This window comes from Nyctereutes procyonoides, unplaced genomic scaffold, assembly GCF_905146905.1.
Source record: "Nyctereutes procyonoides isolate TBG_1078 unplaced genomic scaffold, NYPRO_anot_genome, whole genome shotgun sequence".
Taxonomy (NCBI): Eukaryota; Metazoa; Chordata; class Mammalia; order Carnivora; family Canidae; genus Nyctereutes; species Nyctereutes procyonoides.
Genome location: NW_026575030.1, coordinates 2210867 through 2228567, shown reverse-complemented (window position 1 = coordinate 2228567; position 17701 = coordinate 2210867).

Sequence of the window (17701 nt, the reverse complement as noted above, 5' to 3'; positions counted from 1 at the left end):
GAGTAATTTTTAAATGTATACAAGCACAATCACAAAGAAACCAGTAACATCAGTTGAATGTGTCTGGTAAAATTTCTAATAATTTTTTTAAAGACTTTATTTATTTACTTATTTGAGAGAAAGAGAGCACATTCACAAGGGGATGGGCAGAGGGGGAAAGACAGGGGAAAGCGGACTCCCCACTGAGCAAGGAGCCTGATGCAGGACTTGAATCTACAACCCACAAAATCTTGACCTGAGCCAAAATCAAGAGTCAGTGTTCAATTGACTGAGCCACCCAGGCGCCCCCAAATTTCCAAGTCTTAAGAAAAATTTTATGAAAGATTAATTCAAACTCCAACATATAAAAAGTTCAAAATCAAGCTGAGAAGACAATATGAGCAGCAACAGACATTTACATTAGGGCAGTTACAAAATTTTTAATTGACTATTAAACTACTGATCTTAATCAGATGTTCGGGTACATAGGTTTTAAAAGACTGTTGCTGTTCTTACTACACTGACTGAATTTGTACAGTCTAACAATGTTACCATGAAGGAAGGGGCAATTCCTTAATCTAGAATAAGAAGACACATTACTAATAAAGTATTTAAAATTTATAAGTAGAATGTACATGTCACTTAAGAAGGTTGTGTCTGTGCAATCTTGAGACTTAAGGAGTGATTTAACATGATTATTGTGTTAATTCACACACACACACATACACACAGACCACCACCATCCCAACAACAACTAAACAATACTGAATGATTAAACTTTGGGAAGTTGAGAATAAGGAAAATGTTGATTTATGCAGATTGATGATATAGATAGATCAAGTCCTGAGGAGAATTATTCAGAATCAGTTTTAATCTGGTTAAAGATTATTTTCCTTTTCCTCCTTCCAAGTGAGAGAAATTTTCCAGATGTAAGTAGAATAATTACACAAGTTTTAAAGCTGCCTTTCACCTTCCTTGATTCTTGTGGTGAGGAGCCATCCCTACCCCAAGACAAAGCAGAAATCTCAGCACTTGCCACTCCAGAAGAGAGAGCCATCCTGGTAGCCCATGGGGCCCTGAGATACTTTGGATCAGGAAAGACCAATAATTCCTTAGGTAGGTTCCAGTAGTAAAGGAGCAAAGACATATTCAAATTGCCCTAGAAAGAGAGAAATAAACAAAAGCCAGAAAGATCTTTCTGTAGGGTTGTATTAGTTTCCTATTGCTGCAGTAATGAACTACCACAAACTCAGTTTCTTAGAACAACACAAGTTTTTTATCCTGTAGGTTTGTAGGCTAGAAGTCCATCATGCTCCTTATAAGGCTAAAGTCAAGGTGTTAGAAGGGCTGTGTTCCTTTCTTAATGTCTAGAAAGGATTCAATTTCCTTGCCTTTCTCAGCTTCTAGAGGCCTTCCACATTCCTTGGTTCATGGTTCTTTTACATCTTTATAGCTGGCAATGCTGTATTTCCACAGTCACATCTTCTGTCTCTCTTTGGTCTCCTTCCCATTTTGAGGACCATGTGATTACAGGGTACCCATTCATTGAGAAAAATTCAAGATAATTACCCCACCACAAATTTTTTATGTAATTGCATCTGCAAAGTACATTTGCCACATAAGATGACATATTCATAGGTTCTGGGAATCAGGAAGTGGATATCTTTGGAAACTAGTATTCTGCTGACTGGCTAACTGGAATGCACTTTAGTCTTGGCTATTGTCAAGAATGATTGACTTTCATGGTGCCAACCGACCCATGCATGAGTGAGTAACCAGTCCTTTCAAATCATATCATGGAAAACCAACCACCCCTTAGAATTTATATATGCACTTAAATACAAACCACCATTCTCAAATACTTCCTTAGGTCTTTCTTGCCTAAAACTAATGTGAACAGCTTTCAATAGGGTTGTCTCTAGAGAACTATCTGAGGTCCAAAGAAGGAAAAGCTCATGACAAAATGACATTTGCTTGAAGGGCCTATTGATACCATTTGCAAATGAAACATGAGAAGAGAAATAATTGTCTCAGTGTCACCTCAAAACTGTGTTCTATGAGGGAATAGTCTTTTGAGATGCTACACACACATGCACACATGCACATACACACACACATGCACAGGCACACAGGATTCTGAAATCATTCAGGGAATTGCTGGATATTATTCACTTCATGAAAATTCTCAATGCACATTAACATTTTAAAGGTCTGAGAAAATCTACATTGAAGAAATATGTGTTTGTGGGTTTTTTTAAGATTTTATTTATTTATTCATGAGAGACACAGAGAGAGAGGCAGAGACACAGGCAGAGGGAGAAGCAGGCTCTCCACAGGGAGCCAGATGTGGGACTGTCCTGGGACCCCAGTATCACGCCCTGAGCCAAAGGCAGAGGCTCAACCACTGAGCCACCCAGGTGTCCCAAGAAATATGTCTTTGATTAATCTATGAGTACTTAAAAAATATAAGGATATTTCCAACTTTAATCTGACCTTTATTTTGGGTGTATGGTGCCCTCACTGATGGATACCCTCATGGTAGAGATTCCATCTGATTCCAGAACTTCTTTCTGCTGACCTTTAGAGGAGTCTGTAATAAGCTTGCGGACATCTATAAGAGTAGTCTCCAAATTTTTTCTGATCTGGTTGTCCACTCCCTCAGTAAGATTTTTCGAACGTCTTTACTTATTTATTAATTTATATTTACTTACTTATATGTATTATATATAGACATTCAAAAATCTTTACTTTTCCAAATTTCACATGTAAATTATACATATATATGACTATACTAATATATATATAATAAAAATTAAGTAGGCATTACTTTTTACATTTGATAATTACTGTTGTTTCTATTATCAATAGTTAACATCTCAAAGAAAAGTGCATTACGGTTGTCTTTACTGAATCTGGCTGCAAATTCATTCTATCAACTAGTTGTCTTCGTGATTTTCAAAGCGTTAGTTCATTACTTGTCAGGTCTTATAAGATTATGGATGCTTTTACTTCACAATGTCATTGAAGAAGTACTTAACCTAAAAGTGGAAGTATCGTCTCCATTTTCTAGTGACCTAATTAGGCTTGCTTTTATCACCTTGGATCTATGATGTGTTCATGTTGTTCATCTTATTTGATTGCTTTGAAGAACTCATTTCATATAATTTATTCATTTTGTGACGATCAATTTAGTTAAGAGAAGATAATAGGTAATTGTGGTTAAACCAGCACATGTAACATGGTAGGTGAAAACAGGTGAGGGCACTATTGACCAGCTCTCTACTATAGAACACCCTTGTTATCTCAGCACCTTGCCTGGCTCAGAAAGCAGAGGACCTATTGACATATAGCCCAAATCCATATATCTATATCTCAGATATTAGTAATGATTAATTCCTTTCTCCCACATTTTATAAAAAAAAAATAAATAGGAGTTCTAACATTTTGCTCCTGAACCCAACTGGTTTGTGTTGCTCACTGTCTAGGAGTTCTTTGCATATTCCATGACTACCTTTCATCCTAAAACTGCAGCTGTGAATTCAGGGAGGTCAGGGTTTAAACCCAAATCTGCTGTTCTAGCCCATTTTAGAATTTCAAGGGCAAAATGCTCAGTAGAGCTCCCATGAAGATAAATACTGGACTTTTGTTTGGGAAGATCAGTCTCAGGAAGTTGGGGGCAGGCCTGTCCTAAGAGGCACTGATCTTCCCTGGGAAGACTGCACTCCATTGCTGGACCATAGACTTAATGGTTAACCCAATGTGCTAGGACAGAAAAAAGGGTGAGTACTATAGAGAAGTATGTTCCCTTAGGCCTCAGGTCCCAAATGGAGAGATACTCATGAGGGTAAAATCCTTAGTTTCCCTTGAGGAGGCAGAGTGAATTGCTGGACAGGCAGATTAGAGCACAGAAGCTGAGAGCAACAGCTTAGCCCTTTCCTTTCTCTTGAGCACCTGCCTGGCCTGCAAATGAGACACATATTGAGGGGTGGGTAGTCTTTACCCCTACTTGAGGAGCCCCTATGCTGGGGCTGCCTTTGGATACGTGTGCACATTTGTCAATTCTGGAGTTCCATATTACATAGCCCTCTGTTGCCACATACCTAAGTCACATTCTCTCAGATATCTCAATCGCTATCTGACTAGCTCCCTTGTTTATTTCTAAGTGATTCCAAAGTGAATCAGGAAAATGCTCCACAGAAATATTGTGGGATCGTGGGCAAATTTACTTTAACACTATGTCTCTGTTTCTATGCCTGCAATATGATGCTCGTGATGCCTGCCTTTCAGGGATTGCCTGGCCCACACCTTAACCTTAACTGGCTATTTTTTATGTGCAGACACGTGCTAAGTCTCTTTCTTATATTTCTTCATATAATCTTCACAGTAGGTGCATAGGCAGGGATTATTATATCCCTATTTTAAAAGCAGGACACTGGTACTCAGAATGCGAATAAGAGCACATGGACCATGCCCTCATGAATTATTTTTTAACAGAGAAGCAGAGAAAGCATTCAGAACCTACACCTCAGTTTCCTTTCTAAAATAGCAAAGAAAATGGAGGTAATAGGGTTTAAATCAGGAACTTTATACCAACGTGATTGTTCAGCTACCAACTAATTATTCTTATTCCCCAGTGGTTCTTGGGGTCCAGAGTCCTGAAAGCCTTACTCCTGAACCCCAAAAATCCTTGTATCAGTGTGCTTCAAATTACAACTTATGGTCCATCAGTGAGTCATGAAATCAATTTGTGTTTCAAGGCCAACATTTTTCTGAAGGAAAGAAGAGAAGGGAAGGAGAGAGGAGGGTTGCTGAGGGGAGGAAAGGGAAGGAAACAACATGGAAATGGAAACAGAGTGTCTACCACATAAGGACCACATTATAGTGTTCAATGAAATGGTTGTTGTTGGGACATCTGGGTGATTCAGTGGTTGAGTTTCTGCCTTAAGCTCAGGGCATGATCCCAGGGTCCTAGGATCTAGGTCTGCATCAGGCTCCACACAGGGAGCCTGCTTCTTCCTCTGCTTATGTGTCTGCCTCTTTCTCTGTGTCTCTCATAAACAAATAAATAAAATCTTAAAAAAAAAAAAAAAGGAAGGAAGAAATGGTTGCCATTGTGTAAGTGTGTGTGCATACTAGGTTGCAATGCAGAGTATTTTCTATTGTGGTTCATGATCCCAAATATTTTAAATTCATAGTTTCATCTTATTTATCTTATAATAAGCTTGTTTTCATGGCATTAAGCTTGTTTCTAACCTTGCTTAAAGCCCCCATCTATTTTTCTAAGCTGCCTCTGGAAGAGAAAAGGGAAGAGTTATGTGTGCATAAGACAGTAGTGAGAGGGAATGTGGCAGACTGTGGAGACGGAAGTGGGAGAGGTGGAGGGGTCATTCATGACTTGCATGGACTTTGTTTTTAAGCATAAAGGAAAGCTTGCAGGGCTTTTGATTAGGGAAGTGATGTGATTCCATTTACATGAAAGGCAGTGAATGGGAGGGGGCAAGAATGGAAACAGGTGAGAAAGGTGGCATGTTCCAGAACTTTAGTAGTTGAAATGAAGAAGGAAAGTGGAAAAAAAGCAGTCAGGGTTGGCTCAGAGGAATAGAACAACTAGGAAAAATATATGATAAAGACAACACTAACACAGTGGGGCACAGTGTATGTGAGGCCATTGTTCCTGGGCTTGGTGCAAGAGCCTGAAGGCCACAAGGCCAGCAATTGGGAAGGGAAACAGCCCAGGTAGTGGAGGAAATAAGGACAAGCAGGAACCTGAGAGACAGAGCTGGAAGTCACCAGGAAAGACAGCAATCTGCTCTGTCTCTCCCTACCTCCTGACCTTCAATTTGGATGATACTAGGTTCCTGAGTGAGAGGCTAGACCTGTAATCAAGGTGCTCAGATGTACCTAGCCCATACTCTGAGAAACTAGAGTACAAGGTCTGCAGAAGCTGGAGGCTGGAGGCCTGGCCTTTTCCCAAACCGACAAGGTGACACAGCAGATAAGCAATCGCATAGGTGGACTATAACAGCCCTTGTGCTCTGCACCCACATGCTGAGTGTTAAATAATAATAATAAATAAAATAAAAACAACACCAAGTCTTGTGCAAAATTTTTTTGAGGCCTGTGATAATGGGAATTACACAGGAAGAGAATTCTGGAAAATGTGTTTTCAGCTTAAATTGACGCAAAATGAATACATCAGAGGGGCCTTTCCTAAAGCACAGAAGAGGGAAGCTTTAATTTTGTGCTTCCTGGGAAAAAGATGACTCCTCGGGGGAACATAGCTAAACAGCCTGCATAAACAGTGACCCCCAATATCAGCACTCAACACACTACAGTTTATGTCTTACACAGTCTACTGTAGATCTCAGCAATTCTGCAATACAGCTCTCTGCCACACGGTGATCAAGTGATCTGGACACACCTACCTTGTGGACCCAACATTCCAACCCAAGGCACCATGGTCACTGTAACAGAGAAAAACAATTCCCCTTCCATCCTTCAAACTAAAGCATTAATTGTACTTCTGTTCACAACACTTTGACCATCAGAGGACATTTTGGAATAACAGAAACAAATTATTAATTCAAGGTTTATCATCATCATCATCATCATCATTACTATTGTCCTGTGATAAGTGATAAGTATGGAAGATACTCTTACCACTTGTATTACTCTTATCAGATGATAAGAGAATATTTCCCCATCAATGTCACTGTATTAAGATGGCGTCTCCAAGGGTTCTGCTACACCCATTGCCACTGTTGTATGATTTCTGCATCGTACAATGCCAGCCCCAATTCATGTCCTACACTAGTCTGCTATACTGAAGATGCCTGACTATTGGGAACACTTTGAAGTATAAGGTTTTGAGAGCACCTGGCTGAATGTCAATTTCTTGCCAGGGAAAAGAAGAGTTTCACATTGAGATTTTTGCAATTTTAATATAAATCAAATTGGCCCTAATAGGTCTCAGGGTTTGTGCAGTGTTTTCAGATACCAATCCTGATGCTAAAAGTGGGTGTATGTGTGCGTGCGCACGCACACATGCATGTTTTCTGAAACCAACCAATTATCCAATTCTCCAACACCTACTGGGTTGTGGGTGTCCCTTTGTTCACTGCAATTCTGACATCTAGAATTAGCATGGATCCCTGCAAGTTAAGGACTCAGTCCCACAAGACGGCCCCAGTGCAGATACACCACAAATAAGGTGCCCATACTTCCACTTGGCCAACTACGAATTTGAGATTTCCCATGATGCCCCCTCCCTAAGATTTGATAATTTGCAATAAAAACTCACAGGACTTATTAGAGTGTTATATTTACAATTACAATTTATTATAAAGAATACAAATGAACACCCAGATTTTAAGAGGTGCGTAGGGTTAGGTCCAGAAAGGTTCCAAGTACAGGAGCCTCTGTTCCCCTTGGAGTCAGGATATATATTCCCTTAGCACATGGATCTGTTCACATACTTGGAAGTTTCCTGAACCCCAGTGACAAGAAGTTTTTATGAAGTTTCCTTTAGATGGGCATGATTGCTTAAATAATTGCTCACTGTTGATTGAACTCAATCTCCAGCCCCTCTCCCTGGAGTCCCAGGATAGAGCTAGAAGTTGCAACCTTATAAACATGACTTGGTATCTTTGGGGAATCCCTGTCATAAAACTATCTAGTCCCTGACTCCCATTTCTTCACCCCCAAACCCCCACCTCCCCTCATGTGTCATCTCATTAGCATATAAAGACATTCTTATCACTCAGGAGATTCTAAGAATTTTAGAACTCTGCCAGGAACTGAGGAGAAAGAACAAATATTTATTTATTTCTGTTGTTTTATAAGATCTAAAGATCATATAACAAGCGTAGAAGATTCCAGAGCCTGGATTATTGGCCATAGGACAGAGGGTAGTGGAAGAACACCACAGTATGGGTTCGTGGAGTACTCAAGGACCATGGAATCTGGCCAGCAAATACTAGAGAGGCAAAGGAAATGACTGATAGATGACTGCAAAGGGACATACTACCGAAGACCACCTAGAATAGAAAAGTTGGTATTCTAATCTCTTTTAAACAATAGCCAGCCAGGTGTTCTATAACACTCAGAACTGAGCACCGCAGAACTGAGAATCCCATGTATACAAATCCCCCCAGGTCCTCCAGGGAATAAAATATTCTAACCCAGGGTGCATTTCCTCAAAGGAAAGAAGTTTATTTTGGCCATTTTCGCTTTGGAGAATAAATAAGGAATATAATATAAGCATTTATTTAAACACTAATCTCTGGTATAGTGGATGTAATGAAAGTCGGGAGCGTGTATGTACATGTATAGGAATGGCAGAGAGAGAGGAGAGAGAGAGAAAGAGAGAGAGAAGAGAGAAGAGAGAAGAGAGAATGGGTTATCTGGAGCTGGAGAACTATAGAGAGCTTTGGCATTTTCTAATTGATGTTGTTTCCCTGGGAGCTAGAACACTCTGTAACTACTCAGGTGAGTGATAATGTACAATTAGCTTAAATCGAGTAACTAATTAGGTGCTTTCATTGTAAATGCTATACAGCCATGAAAGCACTGCAGGACAGGCAAGAAAAAAAAATTGGAGGGGAGGGGGAACCTGTCTCTAAGACTAAGAAGTGATAACACCTAAATGATAGAAACAAAAGTTTTTAAGAGCTAACACGAAGGAACTCAATAATACAAAGACTGCATATTATCTATTATTAAGTGGAAAGAAAAGTGTTTCTCAGTTTTAGTTAAACATTTCTCCTTTAAGAACCAAGTGTTTTAGGTGTTTTATTCCTTACCAGGACAAAGATGGACTTCACAAGTATGTGCAGGGGGTCATCTGATTTGAGGCACTTCAAGAAGTGTCTCTTTTCCAATATATCTCTCCTAACCATCACTTAAAATTCACTTGTTACCTTCTATCATTTCCAGGCCTATATTTAAAATGCAAACACCTCTGAGATAAGTGGGATACAGCCGCTTCTCAGGAGTCTCACACTGACCACTGACCAATGCCAAAGTAGTGATTGGACACCTTTAAGAGAAAGAGGAGCACCTCTTCAAACCTTCCATCATGCCTTGAGAAACTAATCTGCTGGAACAAATCTAAGTCCTAATTTCTCTGTTCTGTTTCTTCCTGCATCCAGGCTGAATCTGCCAAATGTTCTTCATCACTGGACTCTGCATGTTTAGTGCAATTCTGCTTCTCCCTTCATCCCTTGGCCCTGACTTTGAACCTGGTGAACTTTCCCAGTTCCCTCAGCATCTGCTCCCACTTTTTATCCCTGATTTGATTACATCATTGGCTCAATTTTCCTTTCCTTCTCACACTCATGGGAAGAAGGAAACACTGGTCACATATGACCACATGAAGGTTTTTAAATCTACACCAAGTAAATGAGGCTGGCTCAAGATATAAAAGAGGATCTGAAATGGCCATCTATTGTGCCTCACAGACCCACTGATGCACTTCCTTTATATTCATTTCTCCTCCAATGGGGGGCTTTCCCTTAACATAGAAATAATATTAGTAATATCAAATGGATTGCTTTTATGGGAAATTGGGTTGCTGAGGATGGAGCCACTACATTGTCCAATGCCAAGGGTGTCATCTCCATCACAATGCATGTGAATGGTGCCCATGTAGGTGTACAATGCACAACCTATGTGCTCATAAGCAGCAGCCATCCCCAAGGGAATAAGATATTAATTTTAGATGTAAATTGTATTAAGTTTTAAATCAAAAAACACAAATAAAACTTCTCCTCATGTCCTGTATAAAACTAAAAGGGCCTAGTGGCCCAGTTGGTTGAGCGTTAGACTCTTGATTTCAGCTCAGGTCATGATCTCAGGGTTATAGGATAAAGCCCCATGTCAGGCTCTACACTGAGTGCAGAGTCTGCTTGAGATTCTCTCTCTCCTGCCCCCTTGCATGCATATTCTCTCTTTCTCTAAAACAAACAAACAAACAAACAAATCTTTAACTAAAGGGCCTAGCATCAGTTTTAAGAGAGTACCCCTTGATAAACAACAAACCATTTAACTCCTGGGATTTAGCCTGGCTCTATCACTAAATCTTTGTGAGATCTCATTAACACTGCAGATTCCTTATGTTTGCTGATGGCAAGTATCTCGGAGCTTTTGATGATCTTTTAATTCCAGACCTATCATCCAGATGACCTCAGAAAGAGCAGATGGCTTGTTGACCTGAATCACAACATTTATTAACTATATCAGAACAAGCAGCCAAGATGCCAGTGCTCTGAAAGCCATTCCCACTAGATTCTGAGGTCTTTGAGGGGAGCATTCTCTTACTTTATTTTTGTTCCTCCAGGAAAAAGTGAAGTTGTTAAAGTTACTCTGTAAGTGAGAATAACATAAGAGAACATGCTAAAGCACTTGCAAACAACAAAGTGACAAGCACAGGTGGGTAAGATTACTATCTCAGGAACCACTGTCATGATTGGGCCCTAATAAGAACCCAACTCTTCCTAGATATGTAAGCATGAGCAAGCTACTTAAACCTTATGCTTCAGTTTCCTCTATGTAAAGGAGGGTAATAATGGAAGCTTGGAACAAAATAGTAGCACTAAGAACAGAGCCTTGTGAGTAGCCCGTTTATGATCAGTGTTAGTTACTGTCATCACTTTCCAAAGATTAAGGTGGTCTAGGTAAAATCTCAGAGCTAAATGTCTATTTATATAAGAAAGAGTGTGGTTACTACTGTATTGTCCCAGCTTGTAGGTGATTTGATTTACTGAAATGGACTTAAATCTCACTTCAACTCAAACGACTATTTCTTTGAGCATGTACCACTGAGCAAGCTCACCATTTAATAGGGGAGGCCAATAATCTATATGTGATAAATGCCTCAAGAGATCTAAGTATAAGAGCATGTGGCATAGAAAAGGGACTAGCCCTGAAATCAACACCTGTGATATTTATGATACATAGTATATACACATATATATATGTGCATGTGTGTGATACATAATTTATAGACATATGTGTATGTGTGTGTGTATATATATATATATAGACACATACACACACTGTATATATAGACACACACACACACACACACACACACATATAATGTATCATATATGGTGTGGCCCTACAAGCAGCAAAATTAAATGAACAAATCCACACTGGTACCTTTCCATTATTTTAGATGCAAAGATCAGTTGGGCTAGGGACCTCCTCTAACTATGCTTAGTTGCCTATTTCACATATATATTGGTTTTGTTTTTCTTATAACTTTTCTTTCCATGAGTAGCCCCAGGGTCGAAAAAACAATGACTTTATCTTTACTATGATTCTTTAGAATTTTACTAATTATTTAGTTCATAAAAACCATTCTGAGTCCTCCCTGAATGACCCTATTCTAATAAAAATCCTTTGAATGGAGAATTTCAGAAACTGTAACTTGGAATTATGGAAAACATTTTCTACAAACATATAGCATCTTAAATTGTGTCGTGCACCTCTTGCAGCTAACTAAATGTTAAATGCAAGAAGTGTGTTCTTAGAATTCACTCTTGTAAAACATTATAAGTACTAAGAGAAGATCCTTTGGGCAAGAAGCATTCAAGGAACACAGAGTCATGAGGGTGGAAAGTGGACAGTTAACAAAGTAGAATGGGCTAGGACTGCGAGAGAAGTACCAGCATTTGCACTCATGGAAGATGTGAGTGATTTTTAATTATAGAGTCAGAGAGAGCTTCAGGAAAATGGGATACTGGAGCCACTTTGCAGGGTGGAAAGGATTTTGACAAGTGCAAGAGGGAAGGGAAAGACATTGCTCGAATTGCTGGTAAAGGGAACCATGTGGGCAAAGTCCTGGAGAACAGGTAGAGGGAAAGCTGAGCAATTCCATCAGCTGGGCTGACTCACAGTGTGCAGAAGTGAAGCTGGAATTACAAAGTAATTGAAGCCCCAATATGGAGCAGCTAGGAACTATTCTTCAGGTCCTGGAAAGTGTTCCAGATGTTGAGAGTACCAAAGTGACATCAAGAGTCATATACCCTTATGGTTCTCAGGTGGAAGCTGCAATCAAGCAGACCTCAGCTTGAACCTCACTTCTTCCTCTGAATATTTAACTTCTCTAAGTCTTGATTTCTTCATCTGCAGAATAGGAAGAATAATGGCAACTAACTAATGGGATTTTATGAGCTGTAACTGTGATGAGACACATGAAAGACATTAGTCCAAGTGGCTCCTATGAAGTACTCAAGAGATGACAAGGATGACAATGACCACCATGATGGTCAAAGAGGACGAGGAGGAGGAGGGCAAAGAGAGAGAAGCTTGTCAACAATGACGATAATGTTTGAATCCACTTTTATGTCCCAACACCTGGTACATAAAGCCTGGCCTGCTGTTAGCACTCAAGTGTTTGTTGAATTACACTAAAGAGCAAATTTATCTCAGGGAACCTTAAGTACAATTATGATGTCTTTTCTCTAAGACCCCAGTAGATGCCTTAAACCTCAGATGTTCCTGAACCTTATAGGGACCAGGTTTTTCCTTGTACATACATACCTATGATAAAGTTTAATTTATAAATTAATCAAAGTAAGAGGTTAGCAGCAATAACTAATAATAAAAGAATAATTATAACACTATACTGTAATCAAAGCCATGTGAATGTGATCTGATCTCTCTCTTTCAAAATATCTCGTCCTGTGCTCACTCTTCTTCTTGTGAGATGATAAAAGGCCTATGTGAGGAGATGAAGCAAGAAGGATGACATAGACGCTGTGACATAGTGGTAGGCCGCTACTGACCTTCTGACAATAGGTCAGAAGGAAAATCATCTGCTTTCCAATCACGGTTAATTACAGGTAAATGAAACTGCAAAAAGCAAACCGTAGGTAAAGGCGGAGTACTGTATATTTGTTTGATATATTCACCAGGCTTGGGGGAATGAAGGGAAAAACACGTGTAGGTAGTGAGAAGCAGTCTGAAAAAGAAAAATGTAGACTGGATAATTTGAAGTGCTTATTAGAAAACTCTATGATGAGAATAATTACTAATTATGCTAACCAAATTTATTATCTTTATATCACAATTGGGAGAAAAATGTCAAGGTCAGTGAAAACCACAGGGCTGAAATGGAAAACCTGGCACCCTTGAGAGGTAATTGGGTGTTCTTACTGGCTTCCCTCTCATTAGATTTGATGTAATTGTTTTTAAAACGTCAAGACATAATGACAAGTATGTATTTCAATATAGCCCTGATGCAATAATCAAAAGGGCACTTAAAATTCACTGTACAATTACAGTCCCATTAAATCAAAGTTAACTGCCCATTTGAGTCACTAAATCTAATCTGTTACGTTGCAACACACATGCAGTGTGTCTGTGTCACAACTGAATCATAACCAGACTTTGTCAGTGACTCTGGGAAAAGTTCTGCAATAACATTTTAACAAGGGCCAAGTGATGCATACATGCCATAGCAATGTGCCCACAGAATCGCTGGGAGCCCAGTACTCAGATTGTCACATCAGGAGTGGGAAAGGGGTAGGACCACTCATGCAGCAACAGGCAGCCTGACACATGCCACTTACGCTCCTGCTTAGGACAAGGAGGAATTTGAAAGCATTGTCAGGTCTTTGCACTCAAAAATCTGACTTCAAGCCTACCCAATTTTGTCCGTGGGCAACTTCTGAAGGAATGGCCAAGATGATCCCGTCTGCATTCCTCCACCTACCACAATAAAACGACTTCAAAAGAGTCCAAAGTGGGACTGGCCTCAGGGCATTCAAAACTTTGTGCATAAGGGGTCTTAAGAGGAAATAGCTTTGAAAAGACAGCCATCAAGTGCTCTGGGGCAGGCAAGAGAAAGAAAAGATCCTGCAGGGAGGCAGCTGGCCCATCCAGCTGCAGAGGGAAGTGGCATGATGGATGGCTTCCATTGGGGACAATGGACGGCTGTGAGGGACAAGTCTTTGTTCCAGGGTTCCTGCACCCTCTCCTTTGACCTGCCCCACTGACCTGTGAGCTCGTGCACACTGCAGGGACGCCTGGCCCTCTCCAACTTAAGGCCTAGCACGATTGCTCATGCAGAGGGCCCACTGCCTGCTGCTCCCTGCCCCCCATTTCCATGTGGTCCGGCCAGATGGGGACAGGGTTGGAGGTGGGCTCTTGGACTACAGAGGCCAAGGCTTCCAATCTGCAAACTCATTTTAGGATTAGCACAAATCAATTGCACCGAAAGCTAAGAGCTGGGCGTTGGGAGTAGGCACTAGCTCTCCTCCAAAAGGGGGGAGTAAGTAATCATACCCAGGTGGTTCCTGAAGGCATAATTAATTTGTGTTCCCAGAGATGTTTTCCAATTCAAAGTAGAAAGCGGGCAGATCTGGGAATCTGGGGGAATTCAGCATATTCCTCCCACAATTGCATATTTCTGGTCAACTTTGTGGGCGTGAAGGGCAGGCCTGAGCTTGTGGTGTCACTGTATACCTCTCTCACTCTGGCCTCAGGATCCTTGTCCATAAAACATGTTAATGCTTCCTACCTTTCTCAATCATGAGTACCTCACTGGAACAAGATAATACCACAGAGAAAGAAAAATACCACATATCACTGCTACGTGGAATCTTGAAAAGTTGAGGAGTTCGTAGAAGCAGACAGTAGGATGGGGCTGGAGCAGGGGATGGGGAATATGTAGAGATGCCAGGCAAAAGTACAAGGCTGCGCTTACGTAGAATGAACGAGTTCTAGGGTTGTAATGTGTAGCATGATGCTTATAGTTAATAATCCTATGTTGTATCCTGGAAGTTTGCAAAGAATAAATTTCAGATGTTCTCACCACAAAAAAATTGAAAGGTAACTATGTATGGAGAAGGATATGTTAGTGAGCTGGACTATAATAAGCATTTTGTAATGTATATAGATATCAAAATATGTTGTACACTAAAAAGAATTTATTTATTTATTTATTTATTTTTAATTTTATGATAGTCACAAGAGAGAGAGAGAGGCAGAGACATAGGCAGAGGGAGAAGCAGGCTCCATGCACCGGGAGCCCGATGTGGGATTCGATCCCGGGTCTCCAGGATCGTGCCCTGGGCCAAAGGCAGGCGCCAAACCGCTGCACCACCCAGGGATCCCAAGCATTTATTTTTAATTTAATTCATTTTACATTTATAAATTTTTAAATTAAAAAAAAATCTTAAGTGAATGTAAGTGGAAAAAACATGATCAGAAACACAAGGAGGACTCATCCAATGACTTAAAATGCACAACATTTCAACAAATATTATAATCAGTTGTGAACACCAAGGTCTGGCAATAATAAGAGTAATAGCTCTAATTGCTATGCACCTACTTGATGGCATGCAACACGGGCACCACAGAAATCAGGCATCACTAAGCCTCATTACCAGGCTAGAGAGCAGTATTATTAATCTCATTTTACACACGAGGAGACGCGGACTCACAGGTGTTAAGTGACCTGCCCCAGGTCATGCAGCTAGTAAACAGGTGAGCTACATTTGAACTTGGTCTCTTGGCCTGAAAACCTATACTCCTCCCACTGTGCCACATTGTCTGTGTCAGACTCCAGAACCTTGAGGCTGCCCTGGAGCTCAGGTTCAAGTATACATGGAATATAAAGACCTTTCCACCCAGGGCACATGAACATGTCGTGTTGCCATTGGCAAGCTTCCATACTCACACGCTGACCTCTCCCCTGCAGCTCCATGCCTGTATCCCATGACTTTGGATCACTGCTTACAGGTGTCCCTTCTGTGCTCAAAATTACCATGTTTAAAAGCGCACACATCCTCTCTCCTCATCCTACCCACCCAACCAGAATCTCCCATGATTCACCCTCCTCCAATCACTCAGGTGGAAACTCCACACCATGCCTGCTCTTGTCTTGCCTTTTCCACCTCGGCTCTTGCAGCACACCGCCGCACCCCCCCACCCCCCACCCCCAGCAGTTAAAGCCTTTATTATATTCCAGCTATATAGTTACCATAATTCCCTGTCCTATTTATCCTAGAAATAGTCCAACATCACTTCCTCAAGTGCAGCTGGGACCCTGTCATTGCCTCGCTCAGAAAACAATCCCTCTGTTACCTCCACAGTGAACCCTTTAACTTTTTAACAAGCATTCAAGACTCTCCTTGATAGGACATCAACCTACATTCTGAGAGGACACCTTCAATTTTCCCCATCACGTACATTAATCTACTACCAGAACCAGTTAATCAAAATTCAATTGCGCAGGATTTGCTAGGGCGAAGACTATATACCAGACAGATATTCCATAGCTGAGCTGGTGGGGGTGTGGCGAGGGGCTGGCAGCTGTACTGCAGACACCTGGGATGGCTAATGGCCTGGAGCAAATAGGTCTTCCCAAAACAGTCACACCAGGCGTGGACCCATGTTCCATATCTGCTAAAACCAGAGGAGGTGCAGGTCTGGGGAAACGTGAACACCAGACAGGATACAAACCAGACAGGAAGGAACAAGACAGGAACACGGGACAGGAACTGCATTTCCAGGTGGGAGTTGAAGTGTGAAGAACCAGGTGAAAGAGCCCAGGTACTAGAAGAAGAACAACCTGGCACAGAGGAAGCAGCAGCAAGGCGGCAGGTGTAGAGCTGTCAGGGAACTTGCCCAGGCACCTTCAGTGTTTCTTAGCACGATGGTGTTCATAGGTTTGTATGGTTTTGGCTTTTAATTACTTAGGTTTAAGTTACGGTAGTGAATGACAGACATACTCATTCCCCTTTCCCCTTCAAGGTGGGGGACTTGTGAGTGGGGAGGCATGAGCTGAAATTGCAGTGGTGGGGTCCTTCCATGACACGTTGGAGTATAGTTTACCCCTGTTTTTTGCTTCTTCCATAGTGAAAAACTTGAGACATTTACTGGGTCCCTGAGAAATTTAGGACTGCAAAGCAAGTTTGATAGTCTGGGTGGCTGATTTTGAGCACTATTATGTTTCAGAGTTTCCTGGTAATTCTATACATACATATTTTATTTTGTCCTAGTGTTGGCATATTACATCTTGGTATGGGGAGGATAGAGAAGGCATATTATAAACTAGGCGAAGATCTGGGATTCTTTGTACCACTCCCTTCACCCCCCACACTATGACACTGATAAAACAGTTATTCTCATTTTGGAATTTGGGTTTCCGTCACTCAACAAATTCTTTTGTCACCTTCATAAACCTCAGAGCTATAGAGCCCCAAAGACATTGTTAAACACAAGGCCCTTGGCTGGAGGTATCAGAGCTGACTATTGTGTCTGATATTCTCGTGTCTGATTTCAGTAAAACAGGGTAAACTGATAGAGGCAAAACCACCTCCAACAGAAAGAAATGATGACTTTAGTCTTAATTCTGTCTGGACGTGATATAAGCCCTCCAACACTGCCACAAAGAAGGAGACAGCTTGCAAGTGCCTTTTTTTCCAGTACTGATGTAAATTAGAACATTTCCTAAGACAGGTCAGCCTGGAGTAATTTTCCAGTTGACTTGTCAAATAACCAAGGGACAAGCTCCCACATCTCAGGGTGACGCAGAAGAAAACCCCTTGTAATTTCTCTTGGGTTTTCACATTTGTTCGTTTATGGTGTGGAAAATTGTTTGGCTCATAGTATAAGCAGGCTGGTGGGAATCCATCCAAAGCTAGACCTGGCACATAGTGGGTGCTTAATAAATAGTTGTTGATTACCACTGTGAAAACCGAATGGTCCT